This window comes from Chelon labrosus, assembly GCF_963514085.1.
Source record: "Chelon labrosus genome assembly, chromosome: 6".
NCBI lineage: Eukaryota > Metazoa > Chordata > Actinopteri > Mugiliformes > Mugilidae > Chelon > Chelon labrosus.
In genome coordinates this window covers 8,688,664-8,713,578 of record NC_140342.1, presented here as the reverse complement: position 1 = coordinate 8,713,578, position 24,915 = coordinate 8,688,664, and the positions used below count along the sequence as shown (strand labels likewise).

Genomic DNA, 24,915 nt, shown 5'->3' with positions numbered 1-24,915 from the left:
AGATCAGGAGACAGAGCAGACAACCAGGACCAACCTGGCCTCTGGCATCAGGGAGGCAAAACGTTAGCACACCCTGAAAACTGGAAAAACACTTTGCCAACAACAGAGACACACAGCACCTGGGGAGGGGAATTCAGATCATCACAGCTGAGAAGCCACTACCAACAGTGACCCCTCCCTCCAAGACAACCTGAAAGACTTCTATGCACAGTTTGAAGCACTGAACCATACCACTGCTCTTAAGACTCCCCCACTACGCAGGTACTCTGTCTTTCCTCAGCTGATGTGAAGGAGTCAATGTCCAGGATCAATCCCTACAAGGCTGCTGGACCTGACTACAATAATGGGAGAGTACTGAAAGACATTCTTTGTGATTTGATGACAAGTAAAGGGACATCTTCTAAAGTGCAAATATTGCCAGGTGACAGACTTTAAACTGTCTGTTAGTTATTTGTATCAATATCTCAGATCACATAGAAAAGAAACTGATATCAGGCCTCCATCAACCAAGTCAGCATTCCTGGCACTAGTAACCTTTATATCTCTCTAATGTACTACTATTACCAGCTTCATGACATGTAGTGTATTACCAACCACTGGTTATTATTTGTTAACAGTTTAACTTCTGGAGTAACGTATTTGATATACATTTCCTTTAAAGCTGAACATTTTATAAACTGTTCTGTGTTTGCCGGCCCTTTCTGTTGTCTCCCCCATCCTGCGAGCTACAGCCTTCCTCTCCTTCCCTGTCATTCCGGTGTCTGTGAGCATTCTCCATACTGACTGGGCAGGGAATCCTCTACAGCTGAGCTCGACCGGGAACAACCAGGCCTGCCATCCTTTACCCCTACACTCAGGCAGAAGGTCTTGGTATTTGGCGCTCTTCCTTTCAAAGGTCTGTTCACACCCCTCCTCCCATGGGACCGTAAGTTCGATGAGGATGATCTTTTTTGCCTCTCCAGACTACAGTACCACATCCAGCCTCAGGGTTGTCTGGACAAACTGGGGGAGCTACTGCCTTCCTCCCAGGTTGCCCTTCAGGTCCCATAATTGGGCCTTTTGTAGCAGACAGGTTTTCGCTGTTGCTGTGGTTGGTGACCTTTCCCCCTCCCTTACAAACTGGACTGAAGCTGTTTTCTGTGGTGGTTGACGTTTCTTGCTTCTCTCCTGCTCTAACGCGTTAGCGAGTGTCATGAGCACCTTGTAATGGCGCTACCTGAACCTTCATTGGGTGAGTGCTGATTTACACCCGGACAGGATATGTGCCATTGTGTAAGCTTTGTGGGGAGAGGGGTCCTCTATCATGCCCCACTTGTGCAAGTTTCCTGGAGTTGGGAGTGTGTCATACACTGATCTCGGCAGAAAAGAGATGCATAACGGCTCTCCATAGGTCCGCCCAAGTGATCTTCCTCTTGGGGTGGTCCCATTTGGACCAGGCTACCCTTGGCCTTCGTCCTTCCTCCTCCAGATTCCGTACCTCCTCCCGAATCATGGCTCTTCTGTCACTCGTTCTTGCCTTCCTCCACTGTTGGAAATGGGAGGTTCCAAGACCCTGTCTTCCACTGATGTCACATAGCTTCAGCATGCCTTCGGCGTGTGCAACAGATGAGTCAGCTGCCCACTTGTGTCCCGATGCAGTAGTAAATTGCAGGTAAACAAGCTGTGCATCATCCAGGTCAGAGGTTAGTAGGTAAATCTACAGACCCCAGATGATGATAACAGACTGCGGACTCAATGGGGAATAGCACTAGCGTATCATAACAAAATATTGGTGAAATGAACGAGTTTCGCGGCAGATAATGCGTTATTTAGAGGCCCTAATCTCTCCCACTAAATATCTTCTGAAGGACTAAAAATGACACCAAAGTTATATGGGTGAGTAAACGATTGTATTTTATGCCAGAAAGACTCCACTGCACTTTGTGCTGAAGCAGTGACAAAAAGGACAGTACCATGCTGAAGTACATTTATCTTATATATTTTCTTGCAACATAAATTAGATCCAGGACATTTTTTATTTCATTTATTTTTAATTTTAAATAAAATGTAGTATTGATGGTGATGGAAGAATAAAAAAACACAAGGTGCATATTTCATGAGGCTCAATGCATGAATGAATAAATGGGAAAATAAATTATGAGTAGAAACAGGAGAAGATGCTGAGCAGCAAACTGGAGTGAAACATCAAACAGACCAGTACAGAGCTGTTTCAGTCATAGATGCAGATGTCCTCGATTCATTCTCTACAGTGTCTAAGCACTTACTGATTGTGTTTGCTCTTCAGTGCTGAACTAAAATTTACTGATAACTTTTATGTTTTTGGTAACACAGACTCTGTAAAAGACTAAGAGACTAAAGAAAAGCATGCATTCAGCTCAGTCACTATTTTACCATGTTCACCCTCTTAGTCTAGCATGTTAGCATTTTGACAGCACATGATGTGAAGTTGTACATTAAAGTCCATCCAGCAGTTCAGTGTAGACCAAAGTGACACACTAACATTACCATCCTCAGAGCCACAAGAAGGAACAAAGAGGGACTACAGCTTACCTATACATTGTGGATCATGAGACCATTGGCCATTCTGACATGTGCTCACTGCCCACCAGCCCGACACAACTGGTTTACGTCCATCTCTGCAGGTGTAGCTCAGCTTCGTCCCATCAGAGTAAGTCTCCTGCTTTGGAGCAAAGAACCCACCATCCAGTGTGGGAGCACTACATGAGGTACTTTGAGCTGAAACACAACAGCAAGCAAGGTTACTTTGTAGTAGCTGCCTTAGTTTTTAACTGTTTGAAAGGTTTTATGTGAAATCATTGGATGTTTTTACCATGCAGCACTCCAGGAAGCCAAACCAGGAGAAGTCCAAGAAATCTGACGCACATTTTATCAACTAAATCATCCAACGACATAGCAGAGCTGAGAGTCTAGTCCAGATTATTGTTGATGACCTTCACCTAACGCTGGGGATTTGTGCAGTAAACAGCCAGACCAGACCACCCAGAGTCAACAAAAAGATTGGACACATGTTTATGTGGGAAGAAAAAAAAGGGGGGGGGGGAGTAGATACACACAACTGCCATTCAAATGTAGAAAGCCTCTTTCTTCAGTGGGATGTAAAATACACACTAACACTTAATTCTCTACCAGCTTGTCTCTCCTCTTGATGTCTTCAGCACTCAGTACAACAAAACTAATTATTCTTATCACGAGGAAGGACACTTTGGGACAATCCAGATCTGTTCTGTGTTCACTTCAATAATTTCATTTCTTTAAAGTCACATTGTACACAGAGTAGAACCAGGATATTCATCGTTAGCTTCAAAACACTCGAACCACAAAAATCTATTTGATTATTTAGAGTCCGGATTTCAAAATGATTTCCTGGACTGGTGTGATCAGAGGTCAGCTGTGTGTTTGTCCTGTTTTAATGATTTATCCAGCCAGGCAGGGACGAACTAAGTTGCTCCTGAGATCACCAGACATATTCAGATCTATAGATACTCCCACAGCTAGCACATATGCAGATTAGAATAAAACACCTGAGAATATATGTGATAAGATTTCTAACTGATACAAGCCCAGTAATGAGCCTTCTTATTCATACATGTCTCTACTGAGAATGAAACTGTAGATGCTTTCATAAAAGAATCGTTTAAGGAAACTAAAGGATTAATGTTTCCTCATAAAACGTTCACTGTCTAGTCCTGCATGTACAACTCCCAAGATTATAAACCTCTGCTTGGACAACCAAAGTCGTCTTATGTTTGAATTCATTTGTCATTTTCTGTTTGAAAGTTGAGTGATTCCAGGCATTAAAGCTGCACACGGTGGAATAATATATGACACAAGAAATTTAAATAATGTTGTTTTCTTTGTTAACTTGATCCCTCATGAAAAGATAACAACATGTATGAAAAAGCTTCTTTTTGTTTTATTCTCCTCTATGTTTTCATGTCTGGATTTAATCAAATAATTGACTGGACGGGTGACACATGGACCATCAGGGTGAGCTGTGTTACATTTAGTGAACACATACCTGTAGAGAAGAACGGCTGATAATGTGTTGATTTATCTTGTTATCTTAAGAAAATGAAGTAATTAACTTGTTATCTCAAGATCATGGAATTAAAGAAAATAATAATTACAAGAACAGTCTTGACTTTCACTGACTTTTGAATGAACAGATTGAATTTAATCTATTCTGAAGTTGGACTTGTTGTTCCTGAAGATGTTTCACCACTCATCCAAGTACGGTAGCTTCTAAATGACTGATAGAGAGTTGAGGGTTTATTAGGAACATTTGCGAGTGGTGCCCATCTGAGAATCACATGACTACGGTCTGTTACGACCAGATACACACATGTAAATGGAAGAATCTGTTTTGATTCGGTTTTCCTTCTCCAATGAATGGAGACCAACACGTTAATGACCAGTTCTCCAATATGTTTTCTTTAACTTCTCTTTTAAACCTTGTTTCAGATGGGCACCACCCACAAATGTCCCAAATAAACCCCCAACTCCCCACCAGTCAGTTAGAATTGAAGAAGATACTTGGATGAGTAGTGGAACATCTTCAAGAAACCCTACGAGTCCAATTTCCTTTGGTCCAGCTGTGTTTTGTGTTATATACCATGACCTGGATGAATGAGAAGCCTCACAGACAGACTCAGTGTTTAATGCAAACATGCTGAACTAGCATGCTGATGTTAGCATGTAGCTCCACTGTGTCAAAAATCAACCTTCTGCTCTAGTTTATGTCTACACATGAGTTTTCATGTGCACATTGATCACAGTCAATTACACAACAGTTATGACTGTGTCCGTGATCCAGTGATCTGTGAGTTGCGCTTCCACATCAGTGTTGGTCAGGAGTTAATATGCCAGACAAACTCTAAACAAGGTTTTTAACACTTGAGTTTTGTATTTTGAACCTTTATTTAGTGAAACAAACTCTCCATGTGTCTACACACCACATAGTGTCTCAAGTATATCAATATATAACTGAATGTATCCATAGTTAGAGACGTCTAATAATCTACGCTAGGCTTTGTTTATGTAACCAAATGACTGATCGTGGCAGCAGGAGACTAGGAGCTGCAGTGCTACAGATATAAGCTAACTGTCAGACAACAATCAGCTCCAGCTTTATGTGCAGGCTGTGTAACATTTTTGGATGCAGTTGTTTCCTGGTTGAACGATTAGAAAAGAGTCCAGGTGTTTGTTGTTTTCAGTCGATGTTGAGTGAAGCAAACGGCTTCAGCAGGGGTTCCTCTTCTCTGCTTTACTAGCACCGCTCCTGATTAAAATACAGACAATAAACAGTGATGATGCTTGATGTAAAACGTCTGGGTAAAATAAGTGTTATCAACAATTACAAGTAACCAGCTTAATAATAATGTAATTCTTTGGAAAGTGCATCCAAAGATAATTCTTACCAAAGGTGTGTTTCTATGACAACCTAAAAATATAAAATAAAAATATTTTAGTTGTTAGTCATTAGATTGGTGTTATTTAGATTATTTTTCTGAGGTGTCAACTAATTCCATGAGAACATTGGGTTGTAGGGGCACCTGAACAAGTGAGGAAGGAAGATGTTGGAAAGGAAATCATCTTTGGTTGACGTCCAGTCAGCTGTTGATGGCTGTTGGAGCACTGGTGTTGTGTTATGTATTGTGTACTATTGAATCTTGTGATTATAATGGAACAGTGAGAAGTGGTGACAGGCGGACAGGTGTAAATACTCTAATAGTCTTTAGCCATCACCGTCATTGCTATGAAGAAGAAGCCAACCACATGCACATTGTGCCGTTTGAGGTGCTATCTAAACGTGATGAATTCTTTTAACACATAGTCTGCTGTATGTACAGTAGATTTGTTAGCAGGACCTATTCATGGTTGGTTTTGGTCTTTTTTTAATGGGATTTGTTGACAAATAAAATGAATAGATATAAAAATGCAACTTTGAATATCCAGGTTTCAGTATTCCTCTCAAAACGATCATACATTGAACAATTGATCTTCATATATGTTAACAAAGGAAAGGACTGAATTGTAATGTAGCAAGTTAAGCTGTTCTTTTATGAGCTCATTTATATACTTACAACTAGTATAACTGTATTGTCCATTAGTGCACTTGATGATGGATCTCCAATCTGGCCAAACACATGGAAATTCCATTGTTTCTCCTTCCCTCAAATATTTAATTCCAGTTTTAGCTAAAAGTTTATATGGAGAAGTATCGAAGACACAGGCGTAATCTGATCAATGAAAAGAAAAAAAAAACAACACATTAGATAAACAGAACCATTTAGAACGAAATAATATGATACCATTACATTATATTTGGTACTGGTCAAAAGTCTCCACACATGTACTCAAACATTTTTCTTACATGGTGGAAAAATAATGAGGAAATCAAAAGTATAAATGATCAAACATCTTTTGTCCACTTTTGTGACTGTCTCCTTTATTTTCTCCCTTTCCTCCAGGCTCTGTTAGTGCGCTGCATCAGATGACGTGTCCTCCACAATCAGCTGATCTAAACCCCACTGAGATAGTTTAGGATGAGCTGGACCACAGAGTGAAGTAAAAGCAGCAGATAATTGAAAATAAATGTTTGGCTCAGTTTAGATTTATATTTTATCCACTTCATGAATATGTCTTATTTGATAGTTCTGATGCTCTCAGTGATTTTTAAAAACAAAGACAAACGTGAATGTTTGCCCAAACTTTTGACCGGTACTGTAAATGCTCTATAGAGGGATAAGATCCCCTCGCTGCAGAACCACAATGTAGCTCTTCTGTATTTTTGTGTTTCCAGACACGTGAAGTATTTTTCTGTCTAAATCCATCTTCACATTCATACTTTTGAATCTGCAGCAAACACCTCCTTGTACTCCTGATTTATGATGACTGCATGGGGGATTTTAGGAGCCTCACTGGATGATATATCTAAACATTTTCCACAGCATGTTTTTGAAAAAAAATAAATTAAACATGATTATGAGTTTTCCCTTGCTAGAGGAAACCAATCAGTGACACTGAAACTTTAAATATTATGTCCTTCACTTATACAGTATCTGATGTAAATCAGACCCACCCTCAGGACCATTTCTAGTAGATGTAGTGTGTCACCCACCTGCTCCTCCCTCTGTGGTCCCACCTTGTCCAGGACCTGGTGTGGATTTTCTGACTGAGACAGAAACAAACATGAAACATTTAGAATTGAGCATCTCTTTTGTTTGATTTAGGAGCAGCAGAACAAGCTGTAAACTCAACACTGACACCTTCTCAATCATTCAAATGATGACTAGCATTTACTGCCAGGATCATATAAATATATATCAATGTTCTTTCAAGTGTGGTCTATTGTTAATATAAACATACCGGAGAGCATACAGACAATTCATAAAAAGTAAATTTGTCTTTTGTCCACTTACTGCACGGTCTGCCGTCAGTCCAGTTTCCATATATGCAATAGATTTTCTTCTCTTCTGTCCCTTCTGTGGTAAATCCATCTTCACATTCATACAACAGTTCTGAATTTGCAGCAAACGCCTCCTGGGATTTTATATCAATGATGACTGCATGAGACATTTTAGGAGGCTCACTGCATGAGTCCATACTTCCTGTAAATAAGAAAATAAATCATGAAGAGGAACAAGAACAGTTGCTCTTACTGGGACAACACCTCCACCAGACTTACTCTGACAGACCGGTAGAGAGGACCATGATCCATTCTCACATACAGCTGTGGCATGTCTGTCTTTGTGCTCGTATCCTCCAAGACATTTGATGTATTTTTTACTTCCTTCCTCATACCAGCCTTTTGGATTTACATGGAATACTGCGTTGGGAATAGTTGGTGGAAGGCAGGATGTTTCATCTGAGGGAGCAAAGAGAGAACACCACAGACTGGGAACATTATCATACTTTTAATGACACCCCTTTTTCAGCCTCATTTTCAGGGAGGCAGCCACCTACAGCGATCAGACTGACCTGCAGGAGCGCGCAGACACAAGGACTGCATAGATCAGCAAGTGTATGGACGATTTGACTGTAAGAAAAACCATCACTGTGTGTACCAACCAGATAGCATGTCTGACTGACAATGTTCGCTCCCTGTTCAAAATACAGGATGGCGCCTTCAGATCAGGAGACAGAGCAGACAACCAGGACCAACCTGGCCTCTGGCATCAGGGAGGCAAAACGTTAGCACACCCTGAAAACTGGAAAAACACTTTGCCAACAACAGAGACACACAGCACCTGGGGAGGGGAATTCAGATCATCACAGCTGAGAAGCCACTACCAACAGTGACCCCTCCCTCCAAGACAACCTGAAAGACTTCTATGCACAGTTTGAAGCACTGAACCATACCACTGCTCTTAAGACTCCCCCACTACGCAGGTACTCTGTCTTTCCTCAGCTGATGTGAAGGAGTCAATGTCCAGGATCAATCCCTACAAGGCTGCTGGACCTGACTACAATAATGGGAGAGTACTGAAAGACATTCTTTGTGATTTGATGACAAGTAAAGGGACATCTTCTAAAGTGCAAATATTGCCAGGTGACAGACTTTAAACTGTCTGTTAGTTATTTGTATCAATATCTCAGATCACATAGAAAAGAAACTGATATCAGGCCTCCATCAACCAAGTCAGCATTCCTGGCACTAGTAACCTTTATATTACTCTAATGTACTACTATTACCAGCTTCATGACATGTAGTGTATTACCAACCACTGGTTATTATTTGTTAACAGTTTAACTTCTGGAGTAACGTATTTGATATACATTTCCTTTAAAGCTGAACATTTTATAAACTGTTCTGTGTTTGCCGGCCCTTTCTGTTGTCTCCCCCATCCTGCGAGCTACAGCCTTCCTCTCCTTCCCTGTCATTCCAGTGTCTGTGAGCATTCTCCATACTGACTGGGCAGGGAATCCTCTACAGCTGAGCTCGACCGGGAACAACCAGGCCTGCCATCCTTTACCCCTACACTCATGCAGAAGGTCTTGGTATTTGGCGCTCTTCCTTTCAAAGGCCTGTTCACACCCCTCCTCCCATGGGACAGTAAGTTCGATGAGGATGATCTTTTTTGCCTGTCCAGACTACAGTACCACATCCAGCCTCAGGGTTGTCTGGACAAACTGAGGGAACTGCTGTCTTCCTCCCAGGTCACCCTTCATGTCTCATAATTGGGCCTTTTGTAGCAGACAGGTTCTCGCTGTTGCTGTGGTTGGTGACCTTTCCCCCTCCCTTACAAACTGGATTGAAGTTGTTTTCCGTGGTGGTTAACGTTTCTTGCTTCTCTCCTGCTCTAATGTGTTAGCGAGTGTCATGAACACCTTGTCATGGTGCTACCTGAACCTTCATTGGGTGAGTGCTGATTTAAACCCAGACAGGATGTCTGCCATGGTACCCCTCTCCCCACAAAGCTTACACAATGGGTCCTCTCTCATGCCACTTGTGCAAGCTTGCTGGAGTTGGGAGTGTGTCATACACTGATCTCGGCAGAAAAGAGAGGCGTAGGATCACCTAAGTGATCTTCCGCTTAGGGAGGTTCTATTTGGACCAGGCTACCCTTGACCTTCGTCCTTCCTGCTCCAGATTCCGTACCTCCTCCTGATTCATGGCTCTTCCGTCACAGGTCCTTGCCTTCCTCCACTGTTGGAAATGGGAGGTTCCAAGACCCTGTCTTCCACTGATGTCACGAAGCTTCAGCATGCCTTCGGCGTGTGCAACAGATGAGTCAGCTGCCCACTTGCGTCCCGATGCAGTTGTAAATTACAGGTAAACCAGCCGTGCACCATCCAGGACAGAGGTTAGTAGGTAAATCCACAGACCCCAGATGATGATAACAGACTCTGGACTCAACAGGGAATAGCACTAGCGTATCATAACAAATGTTTTTGGTAACACAGACTCTGTAAAAGACTAAGAGACTAAAGAATAGCATGCATTCAGCTCAGTCACTATTTTACCATGTTCACCCTCTTAGTCTAGCATGTTAGCATTTTGACAGCACATGATAAGAAGTTGTACATTAAAGTCCATCCAGCTGTTCAGTGTGGACCAAAGTGACACACTAACATTACCATCCTCAGAGCCACAAGAAGAATCAAAGAGGGACTACAGCTTACCTATACATTGTGGATCATGAGACCATTGGCCATTCTGACATGTGCTCACTGCCCACCAGCCCGACACAACAGGTTTACGTCCATCTCTGCAGGTGTAGCTCAGCTTCGTCCCATCAGAGTAAGTCTCCTGCTTTGGAGCAAAGAACCCACCATCCAGTGTGGGAGCACTACATGAGATACTTTGAGCTGAAACACAACAGCAAGCAAGGTTACTTTGTAGTAGCTGCCTTAGTTTTTAACTGTTTAAAAGGTTTTATGTGAAATAATTGGATGTTTTTACCATGCAGCACTCCAGGAAGCCAAACCAGGAGAAGTCCAAGAAATCTGACGCACATTTTATCAACTAAATCATCCAACGACACAGCAGAGCTGAGAGTCTAGTCCAGATTATTGTTGATGACCTTCACCTAACGCTGGGGATTTGTGCAGTAAACAGCCAGACCAGACCACCCAGAGTCAACAAAAAGATTGGACACATGTTTATGTGAGAAGAAGAAAAGAGGGTGTGTGGGAGTGGATACACACAACTGCCATTCAAATGTAGAAAGCCTCTTTCTTCAATGGGATGTAAAATACACACTTACACTTAATTCTCTACCAGCTTGTCTCTCCTCTTGATGTCTTCAACACTCAGTACAACAAAACTAATTATTCTTATCACGAGGAAGGACACTTTGGAACAATCCAGATTCAGATCTTCAGTCATACATCATTTTAATGATGTTTCTCACAAATATCATTTTGCTTCACATCACAGATCCGTTCTGTGTTCACTTCAATAATTTCATTTCTTTAAAGTCACATTGTACACAGAGTAGAACCAGGATATTCATCCTTAGCTTCAAAACACTCGAACCGCAAAAATCTATTTGATTATTTAGAGTCCAGATTTCAAAATGATTTCCTGGACTGGTGTGATCAGAGGTCAGCTGTGTGTTTGTCCTGTTTCAATGATTTATCCAGCCAGGCAGGGACTAACTGAGTTGCTCCTGAGATCACCAGACACATTCAGATCTATAGATACTCCCACAGCTAGCACATATGCAGATTAGAATAAAACACCTGAGAATATATGTGATGAGGTTTCTAACTGATACAAGGCCAGTAATGAGCCTTCTTATTCATACATGTCTCTACTGATAATGAAACTGTAAATGTTGTCATAAAAGAATAATTTTCAGGAAACTAAAGGATTAATGTTTCCTCATAAAACGTTCACTGTCTAGTCCTGCATGTACAACTCCCAAGATTATAAACCTCTGCTTGGACAACCAAAGTCGTCTTAAGTTTGAATTCATTTGTCATTTTGTGTTTGAAAAGTTGAGTGATTCCAGGCATTAAAGCTGCACACGGTGGAATAATATATGACACAAGAAATTTAAATAATGTTGTTTTCTTTGTTAACTTGATCCCTCATGAAAAGATAACAACATGTATGGAAAAGCTTCTTTTTGTTTTATTCTCCTCCATGTTTTCATGTCTGGATTTAATCAAATAATTGACTGGACGGGTGACACATGGACCATCAGGGTGAGCTGTGTTACATTTAGTGAACACATACCTGTAGAGAAGAACGGCTGATAATGTGTTGATTTATCTTGTTATCTTAAGAAAATGAAGTAATTAACTTGTGATCTCGAGATCATGGAATTAAAGAAAATAATAATTACAATAACAGTCTTTCTTGACTTTCACTGACTTTTGAATGAACAGATTGAATTTAATCTATTCTGAAGTTGGACTTGTTGTTCCTGAAGATGTTTCACCACTCATCCAAGTACAGTAGCTTCTAAATGACTGATAGAGAGTTGAGGGTTTATTAGGAACATTTATGAGTGGTGCCCATCTGAGAATCACATGACTACGGTCTGTTACGACCAGATACTCATGTGTAAATGGAAGAATCTGTTTTGATTCGGTTTTCCTTCTCCAGTGAATGGAGACCAACACGTTAATGACCAGTTCTCCAATATGTTTTCTTTAACTTCTCTTTTAAACCTTGTTTCAGGTGGGCACCACCCACAAATGTCCCAAATAAACACCCAACTCCCCACCAGTCACTTAGAACTGAAGAAAATACTTGGATGAGTAGTGGAACATCTTCAAGAAACCCGTTATATACTATGACCTGGATGACTGAGAAGCCTTACAAACAGACTCAGTGTTTAATGCAAACATGCTGAACTAGCATGCTGATGTTAGCATGTAGCTCCACTGTGTCAAAATTCAACCTTCTGCTCTAGTTTGTGTCTACACATGAGTTTTCATGTGCACATTGATCACAGTCAATTACACAACAGTTATGACTGTGTCCATGAACCAGTGAACCGTGAGTTGCACTTCCACATCAGTGTTGGTCAGGAGTTAATATGCCAGACAAACTCTAAACAAGGTTTTTAACACTTGAGTTTTGTATTTTGAACCTTTATTTAGTGAAACAAACTCTCCGTGTGTCTACACACCACATAGTGTCTCAAGTATATCAATATGTAACATAATGCATCCATAGTTAGAGACGTCTAATAATCTATGCTAGGCTTTGTTTATGTAACCAAATGACTGATCGTGGTAGCAGGAGACTAGGAGCTGCAGTGCTACAGATACAAGCTAACTGTCAGACAACAATCAGCTCCAGCTTTATGTGCAGGCTGCGTAACATTTTTGGATGCAGTTGTTTCCTGGTTGAACGATTAGAAAAGAGTCCAGATGTTTGTTGTTGTCAGTCGATGTTGAGTGAAGCAAACGGCTTCAGCAGGGGTTCCTCTTCTCTGCTTTACTAGCACCGATCCTGATTAAAATACAGACAATAAACAGTGATGATGCTTGATGTAAAACATCTGGGTAAAATAAGTGTTATCAACAATTTCAAGTAACCAGCTTAATAATAATGTAATTCTTTGAAAAGTGCATCCAAAGATAATTCTTACCGGACGTGTGTTTCTGTGACAACCTAAAAATAAAACAAAATATTTGAGTTGTTAGTCATTAGATTGGTGTTATTTAGATTATTTTTCTGAGGTGTCAACTAATTCCATGAGAACATTGGGTTGTAGGGCCACCTGAACAAGTGAGGAAGGAAGATGTTGGAAAGGAAATCATCTTTGGTTGACGTCCAGTCAGCTGTTGATGGCTGTTGGAGCACTGGTGTTGTGTTATGTATTGTGTACTATTGAATCTTGTGAGTGTAATGGAACAGTAAGAAGTGGTGACAGACGGACAGGTGTAAATACTCTAATAGTCTTTAGCCATCACCGTCATTGCTATGAAGAAGAAGCCAACCACATGCACATTGTGTCATTGCAGCTGCTATCTAAACGTGATGAATTCTTTTAACACATAGTCTGCTGTATGTACCGTAGATTTGTTAGCAGGACCTATTCATGGTTGGTTTTGGTCTTTTTTTAATGGGATTTGTTGACAAATAAAATGAATAGATATAAAAATGCAGTTTTAAATATCCAGGTTTCAGTATTCCTCTCAAAACGATCTTACATTAAACAATTGATCTTCATATATGTTAACAAAGGAAAGGACTGAAAAGTAATGTAGCAAGTTAAAGAGTTCTTTTATGAGCTCATTTATATACTTACACTCAGTATAACTGTATTGTCCATTAGTGCACTTGATGATGGATCTGTGACTTTGCCAAATACATGGAAATTCCATTGTTTCTCCTTCCCTCAAATATTTAATTCCAGTTTGAGCTAAATTTTGACTTCTATGTCGAGAAGGATCGAAGACACAGGCGCGATCTGATTAATGAAAAAAAAAAAACACATTAGATAAACAGAACCATTTAGAACGAAACAGTACAATACCATTACTTTATATTTGGTACTGGTCAAAGGTCTCCACACATGTACTCAAACATTTTTCCTACATGGTGGAAAAATAATGAGGAAATCAAAAGTATAAATGATCAAACATCTTTTGTCCACTTTTGTGACTGTCTCCTTTATTTTCTCCCTTTCCTCCAGGCTCTGTTAGTGCGCTGCATCAGATGATGTGTCCTCCACAATCAGCTGATCTAAACCCCACTGAGATAGTTTAGGATGAGCTGAACCACAGAGTGAAGTAAAAGCAGGCAGCAGGTAATTGAAAATAAATAATAAATGGCTCGGTTTAGATTTATATTTTATCCACTTCATGAATATGTCTTATTTGATAGTTCTGATGCTCTCAGTGATTTTTAAAAACAAAGACAAAAGTGAATGTGTGTCCAAAGTTTTGACCGGTACTGTAAATGCTCTATAGAGGGATAAGATCCCCTCGCTGCAGAACCACAATGTAGCTCTTCTGTATTTTTGTGTTTCCAGACACGTGAAGTATTTTTCTGTCTAAATCCATCTTCACATTCATACTTTTGAATCTGCAGCAAACACCTCCTAGTATTCCTGATTTATGATGACTGCATGGGGGATTTTAGGAGCCTCACTGGATGAGTTCACATGGTTGACTTGTTACCAGACCCATGCCTCTTTACTCATGTAACACTTTCTGACCACCTGACCAAGTCAGTTTTCCTCACATACTGCCAGGATCATATACAGTTGAAAGTAGATGTTTACATACCCTGCGTTAAAAGACACATAAACATTTTTTCCTCACTGTTTGAAGTTAAATCAGACTAAACCTCTCCCGTTTTAGGTCAGTTAGGATTACCAAAATTATTTCTATTTGCTAAATGCCACAATAATGAGAGAGAGAATTTCTTAGAGAATGTTTTATTACTTTCTTCAAAGTCAGAAGTTTACATACATTTCCTTAGTATTTGGTAGCATTGCCTTTAAACTGTATGACTTGGGTCAAACGCTTTGGGTATCCTTCCACAAGCTTCTCGCAATAGTCTGCTGGAATTCTGGTCCATTCCTCCTGACAGAACTTGTGTAACTGAGTCAGGGTTGTAGGCCGCCTCACTCGCACATGCCTTTTCAGATCTGCCCACAAATTTTCTATGGGATTGAGATCGGGGCTTTGTGATGGCCAAAACATTGATTTTGTTGTCCTTAAGCCACTTTGTAACTACTTTGGTAGTATGCTTACAAGCTACCCCCTTTTTCCTCCAAATGTAACAATGGTCATTATGGCCAAACAGTTCCACTTTAGTTTCATCAGATCACAGGACATGTGAAGGCTGGACATTCCCATGGTGTCTATACTTGCGTATAATTGTTTGAACAGATGAACGTGGCACCTTCAAACATCTGTAAATTGTACCCAAGGATGAACCAGTCTTGTGGAGCTCCACAATTCTCTTCCTGATATCTTGGCTGATTTCTTTTGATTTTCCCATGATGTCAAACAAGGAAGCAGTGTGTTTGAGGTGTAGCCTTAAAATACATCCACAGGTGTGCCTCCAATTAACTCAGATGTTGTCTGTTAACGTATCATAAGCTTCCGAAGCCATGACAGGGCTTTACTTCATTGTTTAAAGACATAGTAATCTTTGTGTATGTAAACTTCTGACTTTGAAGAAAGTAATAAAAACTTCTCTAAGAAATTCTCTCTCTCATTATTGTGGCATTTAGCAAATAGAAATAATTTTAGTTAGTAATCCTAACTGACCTAAAACAGGAGAGGTTTAGTCTGATTTAACTTCAGACAGTGAGGAAAAAATGTTTATGTGTCTTTTAACACATCTGGTTTCATCTGTAAATATATATCAAGTGTCATCCATTGTTAACATAAACATACTTACGAGCTTATGGCCAATTCATAAAAAGTAAATTTGTCTATTGTCCACTTACTGCATGGTCTGCCTTCAGTCCAGTTTCCATACAAGCAATAGATTTTCTTCTCTTCTGTCCCTTCTGTTGCAAATCCATCTTCACATTCATACAACAGTTCTGAATTTGTAGCAAACACCTCCTGGTGTCTCATATTAATGATGACTGCATGAGGTATTTTAGGAGGCTCACTGCATGACTCCATACTTCCTGTAAATAAGAAAATAAATCATGAAGAGGAACAAGAACAGTTGCTCTAACTGGGACAACACTTCCACCAGACTTACTCTGACAGACCGGTAGAGAGGACCATAATCCATTCTCACATACAGCTGTGGCATGTCTGTCTCTGTGCTCGTATCCTTTGTCACATTTTATCCTTATTTTACTTCCCTCCTCATACCAGCCTTTTGGGGGTACGTCAAAATGTGCATTGGCAATAGTTGGTGGAAGGCAGGATGTTTCATCTGAGGAAGAGAAGAGAGAACACCACAGACTGGGAACATTATCGTACTTTTAATGACACCCCTTTTTGATTTAATGACAAGTAAAAGTGCAGATGTTGCCAGGTGACAGTCTTTAACCTGTCTGTTAGTTATTTGTATCAATATCTCAGATCACATAAAAAAGAAACTGATATCAGGCCTCCATCAAACAAGTCAGCATTCCTGGCACTAGTAACCACTGTTGTTTTTGGCAGCCATTTTAGATTTAGTCTTAGTCTTTTGGACAAAAATGCTTATTAGTTTTAGTCACATTTTGTCATTTCCATATGTGATGGTTTTAGTCTAGTTTTAGTTGACGAAAACTCAAAACGGTTTTAGTCTAGTTTTAGTCAATTTTAGTTAAAAGAAAAAAAAAGAAAGTATTTTCACCAATAATTACAATAACAAAGGAATGGTTTTAGACAGACAAGTTTTCTACCCAACAGCAAATACTTTCTGATCTACTATAAGGATTATGCAATAGCTACACACAGATAAAATGGTAACAGTGTATATATAGTCATGTTAATTGGTGCTACAGCGTTAAAAGCTCTATCCATCTTTGTTTTTATTTTTATCAAGAAAAACTGGTGCACTGCACCTTTACAAAAATAGCGCTGTCTTTTTAAGAAAGACGGTGGTCTTGAGTTGTTGTGCGTGGATGTGTGCGTGGATGTGTGCCGCTGAACTGAGAGGGCATGTTGCAAATATAAAGTAAAAATAAATAAAGATGAACGTTTGCCTTGCTGTTTGTTTTGGAGTTGCAACAGATAAATGTTTTAGACTAACATCTAAAAAAAGTTTTCAGTGGCACGCGATCTACCCGCACTACCTTCGCGATCTACCGGTCGATCGCGATCGACGTAATGAGCACCCCTGCCATAGATCATCTCGTCGTTTCTGACCACCACGGCCCTTGCCGCTGCCACTAAGGTCCATCATTTAGTGTGACTGTGACGGCAGGCGTGTTGTGCAGAATGTGCACAGATGCTGGCGTGATGCCATGTGGTGGGCGTGACCAAACAAGGATAGGATGCAGCACCATTGCTGATACTTTTTAGCTTTTGACAGACAATATTCAGAAATGTCATGCATTTTGAACGTCTGACAGACCACCAACATACTGTCATGAAAAAAAGGGGCGTCAACGAAATAATGTCGTCATCGTTGACGAAAACACCCACTAACATTTTCGTCCGGTCTCGTCTCGTCAACGAAAGCTTACAAACGTCTAGTCATGTTTTCGTCATCAAAGAGCCATGTTTAGCTCGTCACTGTCTCGTTATCGTCATGAAAAAAAGGGGCGTCAACGAAATAATTTCGTCATCGTCATCGTTGACGAAAACAACACTGCTATAACCATGACATTACTCTAGTACTAACGTACTACTATTACTAGCATCATGACACGACACAGCACACTACACTACAGTGTATTACTAACCACTGGTTATTATTTGTTAAGAGTTCAAGTTTCGGAGTGAACAATGTGATATACATTTCCTTTAAAGTGAAATATTTTACAAATTGTTCCATGTTTCCTGGAAGTATTTGGGTGCTATTAAACATCTGACAGTTACTTTCTCATAAGAATATAATTAAGCTGTTATTATTCTAGTATTACACAGAAAGAGATGGATGACATTAGTATACTGCAGAAAAAAAACAGATTAAAAGTTCAATTCAAACAAACCAGAAGAGATACAACTTACCTATACATTGTGGATCATGAGACCATTTGGCATTTTTACATGTGCTTGTTGCCCACCAACCCTCCACGGCTGGTTTAAGTCCTTCATCACAGGCATACCTGAGCTTTGATTCATGAGGATACGTTTCTTGATCAGGGACAAAATATCCACCATTCAGGCTGGGAGCACGACAAGGCTCCATTGCACTTTGTGCTGAAGCAGTGACAAAAAGGACAGCACCATGCTGATTGTTAATTTTTGTTAAGACAAATGTAAACGTTTGTGGTTACAGAATTGAATGCTCTTACCGTGCTGCAATCCTGGAAACCAAAGCAGAAGCACAAATCCAAGATATCTGACAGACATGTTGTCAGAAATTCAAATAATCCACGACAAAGCAGCGAGAAGAATGCCTCTCAGATCACAGCCTGTTAATATTTGTTGAGGGCAAATTCCCTAAAAGTTAAGAGAGGTGGAGTAAACACCGTTTGTAACTGTGACTCTGAGATCACATGTTTGCTCGGCCAGCATGCAAAGACATGCAGGGGTGGATCTAGAAAAACTTTACACAGTGCATCAAAATAAAGTACGTGTGGGTCCCCTTGTAAAAATACTGTTCTAAATCTTAATAAAAATAAAATAAATTTATCCAAGAAGGAAAAAACAAAAAACACTGTCAATTGCTCTCTTTTTTCAGACCGTGATAATTCCTTTAATAATTATTATTTTTATTTTTTTTAAATTTCAGTCTACCTGACCACCAGAGACGGTGATTTCATGGTTACATTTGTAACTTTCATTACTCCATCACACACTACATGCTCCCGGCTGCTTTTACTACTGTGTCCCCTTCTCAGCTTTGGCTAACAGTCAGTCTGTTCGAAGTAAAACGCTTTTCCACAGATGCGCTGCTGTGGGAATGTCACCACAGACCACAGATTTAAAACTCTTGTACGCTGCAGAATTTACCTGCTGCAGATGAACTGAATCACAAATGTGTAAGGGGTTGAATTTAACACACGTTCATTTCCATGTTTCTTCATTAAAGTTTTACGTGTATACTTTACTTTCTGCACACGTCGTTGCACTCTCCAATGATTGATTCTTCACAAATGTTCTGGTTTATCGGACATATTTCAGTCCTGCAGTGTGAATTAACATAAACAATCACTTTGCTGGTAATAAAGGCTTCACAACTGATATCAAAGCCGCTTTTAATAGGAACATTTTGAAGTTCTTGGTAACACTTTCTCTCAATTTCTTATTAGTTTCAGTAATTTGAACTGTACGTGGACAAAGCGATTTTTGTTTTTTACAGTCACACTTTCAGGGATTTAAAAGTTGCAAGGTTGCGGCATATTCTACAAATCCATATGAAGTGGAGAAGAAGGACGTAACTGCAGACTGCAGTTCTATCACATTTGATAGATTTAGTGCCTTCCGTTTCATATTTGTGTATTTTTTGTAACAGTGCCAGCTGTTTTGGAACAGTTCCTATCACAGTGAGTCATTTGTTTAGAGTCCAGATTTCAAAATGATTTCCCGGACTGCTGCGCTCAGAGGTCAGTGTTATGAAATACCAAACACAGCCAGGCCAGAGGACAAGCAGCACTAACAGAAGTGTAATTCTGTAACGATTTGTCATCTAGTTTTCTTAACTATATACATACAGTATATATAGATATATCTATATCTATCTATCTATCTATCTATATATAGATATATATAGATAGATAACTGAATGATGATGATGTTATAGTTTGTCTTTGAGCTTCATGTCAGTGTTTGATTGCCATCTGCTGGATGTACTCTGCATTCCTTGATTGAGTCCCGATCACAACTTTCTGACTGTTTTTCAATTATCTGACTTTTGAGCAGATTTCTGTAAATGGTCTCGGATTTATACAGAATCAGAATCGAAACACTTTATTAATATTTTAGTAATTGGCTTCATCACAGCTACTCCAATAAACCATTCATTCATTCATCTTCTGTACCCGCTTATTCCTATTAAGGGTCGCGGCTGTCTGCTGGAGCTTATCCAGCAGCTGGACAGGTCGCCAGTCTATCGCAGGACGAACACAGAGAGACAGACAACCATTCACACACACACGCACACCTATCACACGCACACCTATGGCCAATTTAGGATCACCAATTAACCTAATGAGCATGTCTTTGGATGGTGGGAGGAAGCCAGAGTACCCGGAGAGAACCCACGCAGACACAGGGAGATGCAAACTCCACACAGAAAGGCCCCTGTCGGCCCATGGATTCGAACCCGGGACCTTCTCACTGTGAGGCATCAGTGCTAACCACCTCACCACTGTGCCACCCCTCCAATAAACCACAGTATAAAAATTAAAAAAAAGAATTATATATAAAAAGAAGGAAGACTAAGACCTTTATACAATGAGATAATTCAGACAAGACAATACTTACAATAAAATATAAGTAAAACTTACGGTAAAAAAAAACATCACAGTATTTACTGCACAGAAAAGAAAGATTTTATTGCACTATATTTCTTACTGCAAAATATGCAGCTTTTTAATCTGTTTAAATTACAATTATTAGAAATTATTCAAAAAAAATAATTAATGTTTTTGACACAGTATCTACTAAAGTTAAGCATTTTATAGCAAATTTGATGAGTTTGACTGCTGCGCTTTCAGGCTGATTTTAAGGGGGAACTACCATTTTTCACAACCTGGACCTTATTTCTGGCATAAAATATGATCGTTTACTCACCCATATAACTTTGGTGTCATTTGTTGTCGTTTGGGAGATATTTAGATCCACATATATCCATAAAGTGGACTGGGGCCCTGAAACACAGCCTCTAAATAACGCATTATCTGCCGCGAAACTCGTTCATTTCACTAATATTTTCTTATGATAAGCTAGTTCTATTCCCCGTTGAGTGCAGAGTTACCTGTTATCGTCATCCGGGGTCTGTAGATTGACCTACTAACTTCTGACCTGGATGATGTCATCTCTGAGCGCCACGTGCACCCGCGGCGGTCGGCTTGTTTACCTGTAATTTGCTACTGCTAGTTTTTTACAACATGACCGAATATGTTTCAGATTCTGAGGTTGTGGACAACAACTTTGTTTATGATGGACGTCCTTACCGTTTTGAGCCAGAGTACAAGGATGAGGAGCTCGTTGAAAGAGGATGTGGAGGCAGAGAGAGGAACAGCTGGTCAAAGAACAACAGGTCAATCTACAGACCCCTGATGATGATAACAGGTAACTCAGGACTCAGCGGGGAATAGCACTAGCGTATCATAACAAAATATAAGTGAAATGAACGAGTTTCATGGCAGGTAATGCGTTATTTAGAGGCTGTGTTTCGGTGCCCCAGTCACTCCCACTCTATGGATTTACACAGATTCTAAATATCTCCCTAACGACAACAAATGACACCAAAGTTATATGGGTGAGTAAACGATTGTATTTTATGACAGAAATAAGGTCCAGGTTGTAAAAAAACGGTAGTTCCCCTTTAACTTGGAGAATGTCTGTGTCTTTAAGTGGATTACACCTGCCAGATTATGTTCGAGTGTCCATTATGAGAGAATTTCAAAAAGCAGCGGAGGCCCTTAAATATATTCAGAAAGTGACGTCTCTGTGCGAGAACAAACCAGATAAGAAACCAGCAACTGAACAAATGCACCTTACTACCTCACCAATATACCGTCAGCAGTAACAAGACAAGTAATTTAATGAAGATACAGATCAAACATTATAGAAACTGCTCTACTAATACATGATTATTTTTTTACTGAGAGGTGTGGCGCTCTCTGAATGAAAAACTGAATAAACGATCTTTTGTGATAATTGCGAATGGTTGTCTTGAGGGCTTCACATTTTTTTTTAAACACAGAAAGCTTTGTGCAAGAAAACAAAGTAAAAATTGAAATGAACACATGATTGAGTCTGAATGGTGAGTTAATTTCCGTTTCAAAGGCAGCAACACCAGCAACATAAAAGCATCTATAAAGGATGGCATTTAAAAGATTACATTTTAAAGTATTTCGACATATTTGAACAAGCAAACGTTTTGATCAGCTTTGAAACTGTGCCTCCAGGTAAAGGTGCTGTGTTTGAACAAAGCGATCCATTTTTCCTGATTTAAATTGATAAAAGCAGCTAAGCATGCCTCTACACGTATCCTCAAATCAATCACATTTGGACCGGGGGTTACAGATTAGACACCAGTGATCCATCAACATCCCCACTGGGTGACTTGCCTCAATCAAACCTCTGACATCTATGGTCTGCTGTCCTCCTTTCTATCAAAGTGTGAGGTATCACATCTGTAGATAGAAAAAAGATTATGTCTGTGAGTCTGGCAAGAGAGGTTAAAATATCTCCAAATTATCGAGGTTAAGTCATTTCCTTGTAAAGAAAATGATCTACCAGTGGTGCAGATTTCAAACGTCTGCCATATCTGGACATAAACGTGTTGTCCCAGAGAATTCAGCAACACATCATGCAAGAAGAGTATGCCTCCAAGAAGCCAAGGATTTTGTCACTAGAGGCCGTCAGAAAGAGATGACAAAACAAAGACAGAGCTGTGTGGCCACGGTGAAAAGTAGACAAGAACCTCCGACGCTGAAGCACGTATGCACTCCTCTCAGAGAGTGCTTGAGAATAATGGGAGGCTGTCAGTCCAAAAGAAGAAGATGAACCAGGTGGACATTCAGACATGATAAGGATCCTCTCTCGTCCCTCCGGTGGTGTGTGGTTCTCTCAGGGTACTCCGGCTTTCTCCCATCATCCAAAGACATGCATGTTAGGTTAAACTGGTGATTCCAAATCGGAATGTATGTGGTTGTCTGTCTCTCTGTGTTAGCCCTGCGGTAGGCTGGAGACCTGTCCAGGGTGTACCCCGCCTCCCGCCCAATGACAGCTGGGATAGGCTCCAGCCCCTCCAGAGGACAAGAGGTTATAGAAAATGAATGAATGAATCCTACATTGTTTCAAAAAATAAAAAATAAGGATCAAATGTTTCAATCTTTCTGTTTTGTGTCTATTTCATTGCTGTTTTGTTTTGCACCTTTAGGCCACCGTACGGTTTGGACATAAATCACACTGAAGTGCAGCTGAGTTCAGCATTACAGTTTCATAATTTCTGCATCTGCAATGTTTGTTTGTTTTTCTTGTGTATTTTCTAAATATTTTATTGCAAAGGCTTATTTTCCACTGCCATGGTTACTCACCCTCAAGTGCCACAGGGTCTCTCTGGACTCTAGAGCTCCAAAAGCTGGCAGAAACCAAAGAGGGATCTCCAGCGACTTCAGAAAGTGACTCAAAGTGGGTGAAAGGGTCGGATGTTGTGAAAGAGCAAGGCGGTCTGTATGCAATTTCATTTCCCCCCTGTGTGTAAGACTCTCCGTCTCCAGAAATCAGTGTTGATTTCTCCTTCCCCTGTCTGCTTCACTAATCTCACGGTTTCATGAGGAAGCTTGCTCGCCAGCTCTAGATTTTCCTCTCACACCTTGCACCATCCGTCTATTCCAGAGCGGTGAACTGTACGAGTGAAGGAGATAATTGAGACGCTGTGTTGTGCCAGTGTGGGGACTAAAGGCCTTGTTAATACGGTGAAAATCATTTGTCTGGTTTGGCTCAAGAAAACCATAAATCATGACATGCTGAGATACGCCTTCTGTTTCTTGTTAATGCTTTTTATTTGTGCACAAATGGACTCCAGGTTCATTTGTTTGATGTTTCTGCTTTTTCCAAGTTCTGCCAGAAGCCTTGAAGTAGCTACTTAATCATAGTGAAGACTGAGCAGTGCTGATAAAGTGCTCATTACTCTTCATTTGGCAAACCTCCTCTGTGCACGCTTCATGGGCCGATGCAGCTGAAGAATAATGACTGGGGGTTTTAAGGCTGAGACAGCCAGGAAAGATTTGCCTTGCAGTGACTTTGGAAGAATATCATATATATACCGATCAGGCATAACATTATGACCACCTTCCTAAGAGTGTATATGTCTCCCTTGCACCTCCAAAACAGTTGTGACTCATCAGAGAACGGACATGAGCCTTCTGACGTTGTCCTGTGGTGTCTGGCAACAGGATGTTGAGTCCTATGGGATGAGGGGAGGGGCCTCTGTGGATCATCCCACAGATACTTGATCAGTTTGGGATCTAGTGAATTTGGAGGCCAGGTCAACACCTCAAGCAACAACCTTGTTCTGAACACCAGCGAGACCAAGGAGGTCTTTGTGGACTACAGGAGGCCCAGGAAAACAGAGCACACTCCTCTCCCCAGGGGAGACGGTCGAGCGTGTCAGTAACATCAAATTCCTGGGCATCCACATCACATCGGACCTTTTATATTGCACTACTTAAACCAGGGGCTACCACCCAAAATTTCGTTATGTTCTCAAATAATGACAATAAAGGATTCTTGATTCTTGTGTTGTTCTTCATGTTTTTTGAGTTGTTTCTAAACTGTTTTTGTGTGTGTGTCAGGCTGCATCCTGCTGGGGATGGCTGCTGCCATCAAGGAGTGTCATTGCTATGGGGTGTTGGTGCCTGGTCTGGTCTAGGTGGGTGGTACATGTCTATGTAAAATCAACAGGAATGCCAGGTCTAAAATGTAATTTACTTCTCCTGTCAGTGGTTGTAATGTTGTGGCAGACTGGTGTATATAAGTATAATTGGAAGTTTTTGCCTGACCTCACAGCAATAGACATATTTTTAGGCATTAACGTCCCTTTTCTTCACTAATTTTTGAGCAGCAGATTGCTAAGTGTTTCCCTGTGTGCACTCCCCTCTCTTACCCAAACAAGAAATCGGATGTAAAGATGAGTCTTGATGCCTCGGGCCACGTGACGTGACATGCACATAT

At 40.4% G+C, this 24,915-nt stretch overlaps 1 long non-coding RNA gene across 1 annotated transcript; it reads right to left on the bottom strand.

The window, feature by feature from the left end:
• Positions 1-15,482: 15,482 nt before the first annotated feature.
• On the bottom strand, positions 15,483-18,823 carry LOC311489056. The gene is made up of 3 exons (XR_014699097.1): positions 18,357-18,823; positions 18,070-18,261; positions 15,483-16,339 (listed from the first exon to the last, which is right to left on the bottom strand). It is a non-coding gene; the product is annotated as an uncharacterized lncRNA (long non-coding RNA).
• Between the last annotated feature and the right edge of the window lie 6,092 nt (positions 18,824-24,915).